The 10,450-nt window shown below is 40.4% G+C and overlaps 1 pseudogene; it reads right to left on the bottom strand.

The window, feature by feature from the left end:
* Window positions 1-768: 768 nt before the first annotated feature.
* On the bottom strand, window positions 769-10,196 carry LOC148018358 (V-type proton ATPase subunit a3-like; annotated as a pseudogene).
* Between the last annotated feature and the right edge of the window lie 254 nt (window positions 10,197-10,450).

The following is a 10,450-nucleotide window of genomic DNA, read 5'->3' as shown; positions in this document are numbered from 1 at the left end:
TCTTCATGCTCCAATATCATTCCACAATCAACATCTCACATCTCAACCCACCGCCGTCTCATGTGGATTGATCAATGGAAACACACATCAAGAGGAGAGAGGAGAGAGAGAGAGACTAGAAACTAAAATTTTCATTTACTCAACCATTTTTTTATCCATTTCAAGTGATGGAAGGCATGGAAATTCAACATTTCATCCCCTTCTTGCCTCCCCTTCATGCGAATAGGTGCAAAAAATCATATTTAAATAGAAAAAATAGGGCACTGAAAAAAAATGGCACCCCTTCCCCCACCTCATTTAGTTTTTTAGGCTTTTAGCCCTTAACTAAGTTATTAAGCTTTAATTACTAAAATGTCTAGTTCAAATTTTGCGTTTTCACATTGCATGTAAGTGGTTTTTCACATTTTGGAGGCCAAACGAGCTCGGATTTGAGATCCGTCTAGATATGTGGCTTTACAATGTCAAAATCTATCAACCTAGCCTCCTTCGTGCACTTTTCAACTCCCAAATCATGTAGCTTTTTTAGAACGCCAAACTTCGTGGGGATTAAATGGAGGGCCAAACGATCTTCAATCGATGAAACTGAGACTTGGTTATGTTCCTAGCATCAAACTCTATCTAGGAAAACTCCAACTCATCAATCTACAACTGTTTCATTTTCCATGAAAAATTGGTCTTTTACATCTCTTGATCACTTTTTCACATTAAATGGGGGGTCCAAAAATCCACTCTCATTGGGGTGACCACATGATAGGGCAATTCAACCTGTCAAATCCCACGAACTGATCTGCATAAACAACAATCATAAAAAACATCAAGCTGCCACAAGATAGAATACACAACAAAGCACAAGTATAACTTTCACCCTACCCCCTAACAAAATCAAGGCATGAAAATACTCAAGGGATAGGCCCAGCATAATCTGACAGAATTCTAGAGCAAGTCGCTAGCCAACTGCTCCAAAAGCCTTCACAAGGTCATAATCAACCGCTCTTAAGATTTTGCCTCCTTTTCTTTTCTATTTTAAGGGCTAGAACCCCTTTTTACACAACTTTATATTTTTTATATTTCAAGTATATTCAAAATTTTCTATTCTTTTAATTTTGGTAGGCTTCTCTAATTGCCTCACACTAGCAAGGACTCCTAGACGAGCTACCTAGCAAGCTAGCAGGACAGGGTCACTAGGGCTGTAGCCTTCTAAAAATAGGTCTTAGAATGCCTGACAATGTTTTTACATCCATTAGACTACTACTTGAACCTCCCCTAGATATTCCTAACCTGACCCTGCGAAACAAAATAATAATTCTCTCTAAGTACATAAACACATATAGCATAAATAGAAAGTAGTCATGAAGAAAGAACATCACCTAGACTTGGCCACAAGAAGCTTCTGTGCAACAGGAGATTCCCTCCATGTTCCGCTAAATTTTTCTAGCATTGCACTAAAACAAAACTCATGAACTGCATCTGCACTGAACACACACATGGTCCTCTTAGCCTAACAAGATAATATATAAAATGACCATTCAGTAGCGTACTGCTAAAATAAACCCTTGATCCCAATATAACTCCACTGAAGCATAAGACTGACCAAGGATATAAGGGTTCCTTAGGCCCTACACTAAATGCATTAGGTTATTGGCTAATCCTCTTGCATAAATAGCAAGGGGTGTCCAATGAATATGATGATAAATGATCCTGTACATCCACCAGGATAGAATAGGAAGGTGCTCACCTAACTCATGACTCAAACTAGCCATTGATGGCCAAAATAGGATGTGTTAGCAAGAAGACCCCAAATAGTCGTGGGCTAATGTTAGAAGGCAATTGCAAGAGATCCTCCATACCACAATTGAAAAATACATCTTCAACAAAATCATAATTGGCCAGGGAATTCACAAAGTAATTCCACTGTCAAGGAACTAGCTGACAAGTCATAATCTCAAACATATGTAACATATCCAAGGTTACATGATGGTACATCCGTAGGATGGGATCCTGTAACATGTCCACTTGTCCACTTGTGGGACATGTCTTAGCAGCCCATCGAGAGGAGAGTCTAGAAAGCACCATGTGGCACTCATAAGGAATGTCACAGGGTTTGTGATCTAGGTCTTCCCGAGTCTGCCCCGAAGTGGAAGTATCCGGCCATTCCCACTGAAGTCAGGGTTTCTTTCCTATCAACCAAGTCTCTAGGAAGTAGCTAGCATCAAGCTCCAAATGAACCACTTTGCATAGGAATAACAGATTCGAAGCGGATTTATGCTGCACTTCGTTCATGGAGAATGGGAAATGAGAGGGATGCGAAGCTCAACCTCTTTGCCCATAAGGCATAGTCCCATTCCGCTCCCCTAAAACAGCATAAATTGGGATTCTAACTCAAAAATACCTAAATTCCTCTGACGGTAAATCCTTATGAGAAGCCTCCTAGTTCTCTGGGACCACCCAACCATAGGACGGACCCGTCAGCGGATTCCGTCCACCCACTTCCCTTGATAGCTTTAGTTGTCTAACTAGGTCCTACCATATTTATGTGCGACATTTAAAATCGGCTTCATTAATTAAGCCTTTTAGGGCACAGAGTTCGTTCACATAATTTACAACACATACACAAAAAAAACATGCAGTCCTTTTATCAAAAATTTTCCTTAACTTATCTTTAAGTTAATCTTTGTCTCCTGCCCATACATGAGAATTATGTATCCCTTCTGTCCAACAAAAGTACCCGATCCAAATCTCATGGCACTGAAATTTCCATCCTTTATCTAGAATAGGATCTTCCAACATCCTAGACGTTGGGCTCACGAAGATCTCTAACTCCATTGTGGATAGCCAAGGGGTGTCCAGAGCTCCACCTGACCCACAAGCGGTCTAGGAGTGAGATGCCATTTCCGTGGTTGGCCTTCTCACCACTCGACCATCGGCCTGTGAATCAAGTAGTGCCCTCTCAGGATAATCCGTGATGTGAACTTGGAGATGATCCATGCATGCAAAATATCCTTCCTTAATTAATCCAATTAAAATTCAAGCACAACCAAAGCAATCATCCCTAATATCATATTTTTAGAAGAACATTACTTTATTCCCATGGCAACTTGTCATTACAGACCCCTGCCATGCATTTGCCATCAACACAAGCCTTGGAATATTTATCCAAATCATAATGCAACAATCCCTTGATTGAAAGAGAAACATTTAGCGTGTTGTTCAATCAACCAACAAAACTAATTGTATGTTTCCCAAACAATACAATAATAGATGCGACAATAATTCAATCGCATATTCGCTCTCCCCCTTGGGGCCAAAGAGTAGAATTTACTTAATATTCCCTCCTTTAGCCTAAGGCATATGCTAAAGGTTCCAATACTATACATGATGTAAGTCCTATCATTCCAATGCAAATTAATCAATCTAGCAAGAGCAGTTATGCCTCTTCTCTATCTAAGTGACAATTATCTTTTAGCATTTTCCTACTATGCAACATTTTTCTTGGCTTTATCTTCCTTTCTCCTAAGGCAAGGACTCGCATGTCATCAATGTAAAGTTTACATAATCTCTCCCATGTATGTACCGTGTATATGCATTTGGGAACTTTAAACAATATTATCCTCGGTAAAGATTAATCAAAGACTCATTGATGCTCAATACTTTAGTGTCCCATATGTTGCTTATGCTATGCATGGATTCATCACATAGAAACTATGTGCAATTTAATTCCCTTTGATTTCATCTTTGAACACCATATTGGGGAATATGGGAATTTTCCATAAGTTTGGGACATGTGGTCAAATCTTTGGAATTTTCATCACTTGAACACTATAACTCCAAATTGAGCGCTGTCGAAGGGTTTTCGAAAGCAAAGTCGCGACCACAGAGGTTCTTGAGAAATTCCAAGATAGAAGATCAATCAAGCGAGATTAGGCTATGCAGCAGTAAACTCTAGACTCTTCATATTGAATGCAAAGATTGTTGATTTAACATGCATCTGAGAGATTTCCCAAAAGAAGAAGACCAATTCTAGTATGCACAATGCAGCTTAGTCTCAATTGAAGCTTCGAACAATGAGTCTTGCTAAGAAGATGCTTAGGTGTGTCCAAAACCACGCATATACATAATGTCAAAGTGATGTAATGAACAAGAAGAAGCATGTTCAATAAGCCTGCTGTTCACAGCCTGAAGAGCTATTGAATCCAAGCACCACCGGTTCCAGTAATCAAAGAATAAGTTATATCTACATATCATGATCATGCCAATTTCCTTGTTGCTGGGTATAGAGAGGCAAGGACAAAAATTAATGGAATGCTAGTGTGAGCTTGCAAAAGGCCTGTTACTGATGTATCTCGTTTTGGGATCCATAACAATGCCCTTTCTACCATTCACTTCAAGATCATGTTGGAAAAAAAAGTCTGGGATTGTAAGCTGCTCCCTAGGCACATACTTGAACAACTGAAGGAGTCTTTCCACATAAACCACCTTTCTCTAAACCTCTGGCTCTACAAACAGCTATAATCCCAGAACTGTGGCCTTCAAACCTGCTGTAGGATGGAGAACATAAATTGCAAGAAAATTTTTTCTATGTCTACGGCCCAATGTTTGCTGAAGTCGCTTCATCCATGGCTGCATTTGTAATGCTATCACAGAGTGGAAATATACAATTATGTAAGGCCTTTGCATCAACGGCTCAAACTCCTTCTCGTTTCTTTTTTACAAACTTAATTGCAATTTGCATCGCAGCTCATAAAGCATCCCTTTCAGCCTATCTAACAGCAGTCCTTGTAGACTTTCTTTGTAATTTTCTCTGCCTCCAAGCCCACTAAATTATCATTCAAATCCTTTACTTTGTCAGTTTGCTTCATGACAATGGATACTGAAATTGCCTTAGAATCTTCTTAATCTGGCTCTGTAGCTACTCTAACAGTGACCTCGATCACATCAAGTCCCTGGACTTTTGTAGAGCTTTTCTTCTCATTGGAGTTTTTTAGCTGTTTGTCCACTTCTGTGACTGGTCATAACTCCCCAACCTGCTTTCTTGGCCATCTTCACTGCCTTAATGCTCTCAATTACTGAATCGATTTGGTTCACCTTTAAAAAAAAGTGCATTCTGATTGTATTTGGCAAGCCTCTCAGATCTGCATGGAGTACCAGTCTTGATTTGCCAGTCTTGATTTGACATGTTGCTAGACCAACAGCTAAATCTACAATGAATGTGTCTTTTGTCTCTCCTCGAGCTTAGAGGATTAGGACCTCCCCTTTTTTTCCTACAACACGCTACTCTTTCATACAGAAAAGTGGCCCCTCACAATAGCAGCAGATTTTCGACTCCCACACAGGGCTTGTTTGAAAAATAGAGTGCCACGTGTTGCACGAAATAGAATCCGCTCGAAGGCTGCAGCCTTAGATTTGGCAACTAAACCAGTTATGCATCATAGCTTTGCTTGTTTTAATGGCTCCGTCTACATTTCCTGTTCTAAAAGTAGAGGGTTGTCCATGGATACTTCCCCAGAAAATGAACAAGACTTTGCTAACTCTCACTGCTGTGCAGTTGCATTACTACGTGCAAGAGAAAAAAAACATGCCATCCTTTTGTAGCACTAGTTGATATTCCAAAATTTCACTATAGGTGCGCACCAATCTGTCACTGTTGGAGTTAATCTCTAGAAGCTTTGTTTCGAGTTCACTCAACTTCACCTCCAATTCATCCAGATCCACGTCTTTTCGTGCTACTGATCGAGATGTAGCAGGTATGCCAGCTTTTGCCATTTGGTCTTTTAGAAAACATAACTTTCGTTGCATTTCTCCACATCTTTTGACCTGATTGGCATAGGTTCTCATTGGAATGAACTCTTGTCTGAATTTAAATCTTTGAATTGAAGCAACCCTAGCTCCCCCAAATAAGAGACAGTTTCATGTGCAGATTCCGAGGGAATAATTAATTATCTGGTAGGTTTCCATACTTGGCATACATGCCAACTAGAGCATTATAGATAAGTTCCTCTTGCTTCAACCCCCTCTCCACTATACTGCTCATGCAGAACAAAATGCAAACACAACGACTAAGTATATACAAAGTAACAAATGTCACACACACAAACTTTTTGGTGGATTCCATACCTCGAATGCGCAACAAGATGACATCCACTCCCTCTGATCCTACGCATCCTCCGGATGGGCCAACTACCCATGATCATTATCATCAAGATCCACATATAAATCAATCTCTTCATTATCTATTTCCGGTATATCAACAAGGTTATCTGTCATATCATTTGTCTCTTCTACTGGAGTTTCTTCTCGTTGCTCTTCTCTTGCAAATTCTTCCAATGCATAATCCTCATCATCTCTTTTCTTAAAAATCTTGATTCTTTTTCTTGCAATGGGCACTCTAAGCACTATCCCATCCAATTCTGTCAGCTCATATGTTGCATTGTAAAAGATATGTTTAACTATGTACGGCCCAAACCATCTTTTCACCATCTTCCAAAGTGCAGTATGTTGATTTTCAAGGCTGCTATCAAAGACTAATACCCAGTCTCCCTCTTCTATTGCTCTAGGCCGTAATAAGCGATGCCTGCTGTCAAATCTGTCCTTATTTCTAAGTCCAGCAACCTTCAACCTGTCAATAGCTAGCTAAATATCCTCTGGTATTCTCTCCAACTGCCGGATTCGAAGAGCTAAGAGCTCCTCTCTTGTCAAATCCTCCTGCCAAGGTAAAACTGGCCAAGTCAAAGCACAAGTCTCAGTCTCGGCATAACCGGTTTCTGACCATACATTAACTCTATGGGCATATATCCTGTGGTAACATTGTGAGTCGTACGATCATCCCACAAAGCAAATGGTAGAAGTCTCGGCCATTCTCCATTCCGTCCCCTGCATGCTTTGGCTAATGCTTTCACTATCGGCGGATGCCCTCTTTCACTCTTTCCATTTCTCTCTAGATTGTATGATGTGGTTAGAGCCAACTTGATTCCTAGTTGAGAGAAAAACTCCCTAGCTTCATCTGCATCTAATTCACTGCAATCTACAGTGATCTTACCCACACAGCCATACCTGCAGAAAATTTCTTCCAATAACTTACACACTGCACTAGTGGTCTTTGTTCTCAAAGGTCTACCCTCAACATGATTGGTAAGATCCTCTCTAGTCAATACAATATATCTCATCTGCCATAGACCCATCGGCATAGTAACCAAATCAACTACCCACTTATAATGAATGCATAGCGGATAGGTCGGATGAAGCTCATCTTGATGACACACTATGGAATAATTTGATAGTCTCTACAAAGCAAGAAATATCTATGTACATGCATTTCCACCAATATTTTTTCTTAATTTTCTCATAAGTAGCTCACACTCCTCTATGACCAGCCCAAGGACTCTCATGAAACTCTCTCATCACCTGTAATTGGGTCTCTTTATTGCAGACAACCCGCAAGGGTAATCCACCTCTTTTCTTCGGGTGCTTCCAAAGAAATCTATCCTTGAGAAAATAGCCATAGGCTTTTCTTTTGATCTTCTTGAACTCTTCATCTGTCCATTCATCTCTTTTGCTTAGTGTATTAAGGTACTTGCCAATCTGCAACCAATCTCCAACCTAGAGTTCTTCTATGAAAGCCACAATATCATAGACTTGGCAAACATGATCAACCATAATGGCTGAAATTTCTGCATCATCCTCTTCTGCAAGTAGTGTCTCCTCATCATCATATCTGGCTCTAGACAGCATATCCACCACTGAATTATCCTTCCCTGCTATGTGTTTAAATTCTGGATCTAAGGACTTGATGTATGCAATCCATCTCAGCATAGCTATATCTGGAGTAGAGCAACTCGTAATCATACCTATCAATGGCAAGAAATTTGTCTCTACCACAACTGGAGCTCCAATAAAGTACTCCTTGTCACATTTGAGAGCCGTAACAATTCCCAGTAATTCCCTCTTGATTTGCGGATACCTTCTCTGTCTCTTGTTTAGGACTTTCACCCCAAACCGAATAGCGTACCTATTTCCATCTGCATCATCTTGACCCGCAGCCCAACCTATGCCAATTGGACTAGTGTCAACTATCAATACAATAGGCCTTCCGCAATTATAATCCACTTTCCTGAGAGTAGGAGCAATTTGCAATAACTTCTTCAATTTCTACATGGCTCTAGTGTGGCTCTCATCCCAATAAAATTTCTACCCCTTTCGAAGCAGCTGATATAAACAATTTGCTATGTGTGCAAAATGGGGTATCCAAATCATGTAAAACACACAGGCTCCAATGAATCTCCATACCTCTGAAGTGGTAGAACAATACTCCGTAATCTTTCCTATAGCATCCACATTCTCAGGTGAAGATTTCTTGCCATAATACCCACACATATGTCCAACAATGACAACCTCATTTACTCCAAAAATATAATTTTTCCCTGATAGTGTCAAGTTCACTTCTTCTAACCTGGTCAAAATCTTTTCACAAGCTGCAATATGATCAACCACAAAGTATCTGCATCCCTGCTCATTTAGACTCTCATTCTTCTCTTCTTCTACACACCCTTTAATGGGCACATCATTCAAGAAAGGCATGGTAAGCTGAGGTATGTATTCATGAAGGACCTTATGCATGGCATTCATCATATGCGCAATAGAATTAGTGACACCTTGAGGCAAGGTACACATCCTGACAAGCCCAATAGGAGTTCTCATAGTGGTTATGTCCCTGCTTTCCAAGGCCAACTGAAACTGATCATATCCCGAATACAAGTCACCTAAAGAATAGACGGCACGTTCAGCAAATGCTTCTGAAAACTCATCCACAACTGGACCTATACCAACATTCCTGATAGTAACTTTGTTTACTGGCTGCATGTCCTGTATAAATCGGAGAGTACCATTCTTCTTTGTAACCGTAAACCACCTATGTGAGTATGGTGCAAATGATGGCTCTAGGATTCCCATCCTGATTTTCTCATTCAACAAGTCAACTAGCTTTGGCAGGTGTGCTCTAGGCACTAGAATAGGTCGGAGGTTCCATGGAATATGAGGAATAGTAAACATCACCATAGGGGCAACAATATCCGGATTCACACATCCAATCTCATGCGAGAAGAAAGCAAACCCCCTTCCATGTTGCTCAAGCATATCCTGAAAGCACTACTTCTATGAGGGTAGCAAGAAATCACAATTTTCAATTTTTAATTCATCAAGAGTCTCTGCTAAAAATTTATGGCCTATATGCTCTGGATTCCTCAAAATTGGCTACTTGGCAGCCCTCTCTATTTGCTGATCACTGTCAAGTGGAAGCGATCCACAGTCTTGTATTTTATGTCAACCCTGGCTTCATTATGATCCTCTGCATTACTCAAATATTGCTATAAATCAGCAATTCTGCCCTCTGGTGGTGGCTGAATATCCTTAGCCCTTTGCTCTATGGACTGCATAGGAACAGCCCTTTGCTCTATGGACTGCCCTCTGGTGGTGGCTGAATATCCTAAGTCCTTTGCTCTATGGACTACATAGGAACAGCCCTAAACTCTGGATGCTGAAATATTTCAGTATAGTAAACTCTGTTGGCTGAAAGTTTTCAGCCCTCTGTATCTCTGTAGGCTGATCATAATCAACCAAAAATTCTATTTGCTGAATTTCTTCAGCTCTCAACACTTTTTGCTGAGTCACCTCAGCCTCTGACTCTATATGTGACACAAAATCTGAAATTTCATAAAACATGTCCAGGGACTGCACTGATACATTACTGTGATAACTCTGCATATCAATTTTCAGCATATTTTCCATCTCTGTCATCGTATCTGCACAAACCATACTATCATACATCCCATCTATATGCTCATCATCCTCTAAAATACCTACATTTTTCAAATCTTTCTTCTTCCTGCATATGTACTACCTGACAGCTCTAGGCAACTTAGAAATCTTTTGATAACTCATCGAACTGTTTACTGAAATTCCAACAAAATTGGAGGAGAAAACACTGCTGCTGCCAGGAGGCAAGAACTCCAATCTCCTCTGCTCTGTACCACCGTCGTCTCGTGGGACAGCGGTATCTAATGAAAACCCGAATCCCTCACAGTGGGCAAAGGCGCATCTCGAAGAGTGTCCCTGTTTCTAGCATGATTTACACACACAGTCATAAAATGGACTGCTCTCATACCATCTTTATTGTGAATCCGTGCATTAGCAGATCCATCATCCATTACTTTCGTTTCCATGCTCATCTCTGTGATGAATGGCTGTCCTAGGATTATGGGGTAAGAGCATGAATCCTACACAAAGAAATGGAAATCCTCCTCTACATCTCCAATAGAAATCCTGACACTAGGACAGGCAGCATACAAATCACCTGCAGTGTTGTTGGCGGCTCTCATACGCCACCCATGCTCTGCATCCATAGGCCATCTATTACTTTCATAAACTCCATAAACAATGAGATTAATCTCTGAACCATGAT

Source organism: Lygodium microphyllum, chromosome 21 (genome assembly GCF_053477565.2).
Source record: "Lygodium microphyllum isolate KBCC chromosome 21, Lygodium_microphyllum_v1.1.10, whole genome shotgun sequence".
Taxonomy (NCBI): domain Eukaryota; kingdom Viridiplantae; phylum Streptophyta; class Polypodiopsida; order Schizaeales; family Lygodiaceae; genus Lygodium; species Lygodium microphyllum.
Note: the sequence above shows the minus strand (reverse complement) of the source record. Positions and strands in the feature narration are given on the sequence as shown.